Consider the following 2,354-nt stretch of genomic DNA (forward strand, 5'->3'; position numbering starts at 1 on the left):
AAGTAAAATCTCAATCAATTAAAAAACAAACAACAACAACAAAAGAAAAACAAAAACACAAGTTACAGACAATTTAGCAACTCTGGCACAGGAAGACAAAAGTAGCCAAATGGCATTTGCAAAATAACCAAATATCAAAACCTCTTTCCTCTAACAAAACTGTACAAAATGAGTTCTTGTATAAATAAGAAAACTATTCACAAACAGATAGTGAAATGCGCCAATCTGAATTTTCAAAAAGCTTGTGATCCACACAATACAGTTTATACAGTGTTGAGCTGTGTTTGTGGATCAAAAATGTTACTTTAAGACAGCATTTCTTGCTAAAATGATCGAATATTTATCTAGTTAAACTGCTCACTACTGCAACATATAGTAAACTGTAGTATTACACAACAGTGTGACTCAATTGTTTAAAAAGAAAAAAATTGCGACACTAGTATTAACCAAACTGAAATAAAATGAAACATTTTGAAAATCCAGATGTGACGTTATTAAACCAGCTGTTTGGAAATCCTGTTTTAGCAGCAAAATGTTTTGAAACTATGAAATAAGCTGTCAAATTGACATTAGGATGGATACAAATAGCATTTACAAATCTATGCAGACTAAAAATGCAAGTGCAATGAGTATTTTTTATTTTATTTCAAATATTGTGTATTTTCCATGTAGTCTTAGTATTCCTATATTTGTTATGTCATTTAAAAGGCCAGTTCCTTTAGTTTCCTGTCCTATCATCATCTCTGCTTTAAAAAAATAAATAAACACTGCATTGTAACAAGTGGTCATTTCATAGTTTCAAAATCTTGTTTTGTATTAAAAGTGATGGCTAATATATGGAATAGCATTTCTCAGAACATTTTCCTTCATGGTGCGCTGAATCTGAAAACTTGCAAGTCACTGTGTTTTCTGGACAGGTTATAATTCATAATAAAAAATTAAAAATCACAAAAACACACAAGAAGAAAGGGAAAAGATGGTGAAAGAAGTGCAAGGAAAGACAGGCTATTTACAAAATCTGCTTGTGTCTGAAAATGTTTGCGTTTGCACCAATTGTAAAATCTGTGCTCCGTTTTTCTTAAAGTCCGTTGAGTCAAGAGCCCGACCGATATAGGATTCTAAGACCGATACTAGTACCGATAGCTGGTGATTCAAATATCGGCTGATACTTTTTTTTCTTTCAACATAAATTTTTTGGTTTGTAGATTTGTTTTTGTGTCCTTACTAAGACAATATGACAATGCTATCTAAAAATAATGTTTTCTTATCACGAGTTGTGGATTACTTGTTTAAGCTGCACGGATCAGCCGGTTGTTGTTTTGCAGAATTCCAAACATGTGCCCTCTGGTGGACAAACCATGCAGTGTCAACACATAACATGGTGGAAAGGTGTTTCTCCAGTCTCATCTTCGCTTAGCGGGCATTATAAATGTTGACACCGACATATCGGCAATCAGCTAATAATATCGGCAGGCAATATATCGGTCGGGCTGTAGCTGAGTTCAGTAAAGTCTGCTCGCATGCTGTCCTGCACTCATTATGCAAGCTAAGGGGAACTAGGGTTAACCAGCTGGATTTGTTCTTTTCAAAAACACTTTCTAAGACAGAGCTGAAAAAGTCCTCAAACTGTAGTCATAATTTGGAATATTGAGTGTACGTTAACACTCTTATTGCCATCTTTCTCTTTCTTAGAGTCAATAAAAGGCATTTTATACCATTACACAAAACATACGAGCATCTTGGGAGGAGAACAGGAGATTGGAGACAACGGTGGGTGGCTAAAACATCTTTGGTTGCAGAAATGTACAACAGAAAAATTGCAAAAAAACAATGTAAGCCTTGGGGAAGCTGTTATCTCGTTCGTCTTTTCACTGGATGCAAACATGAATGGTTAAAGAACAGGAAGAAAAGCTCCTGGTAACCCTACGACTAACTCACTTGACTCAAAGTTCAAACAACCCTGCTGCCATTTCCACAGTATATACAAACTCATGTCAAATCTATGTGAAACCGGGCAGTTCGTCCAGAGGAAAAACATTAAGGCTTAGCTAGAAAGAGTTTTTGCAGACTTTTTTTTAATCACTCACAAAGTCATTCAGACTTGCTGTCTCACTAAAGGCTGTAAGAATCATCTTTAATGGCACTTCCATGGTCTAGTGAGCAGTCCTTTGTAAAAACCATTATTTCTATTATCTACATATGTACAGTTTTTGATATCCATATAAATTAAAGTTCAACATGTTTGGATGTACGTGGTGACAGCATAACTCGGTGTGCTGACTTAAAAAGCTGAAAACAGCCCAGGTTTGTGTGTTTTTGAGCTTGTCCGAGCCCGATGCTCGGATGCGACACGT

The sequence above is a fragment of the Perissodus microlepis genome, chromosome 5 (genome assembly GCF_051167445.1).
Source record: "Perissodus microlepis isolate ML-2025 ecotype Zambia chromosome 5, ASM5116744v1, whole genome shotgun sequence".
NCBI classification, from domain to species: Eukaryota; Metazoa; Chordata; class Actinopteri; order Cichliformes; family Cichlidae; genus Perissodus; species Perissodus microlepis.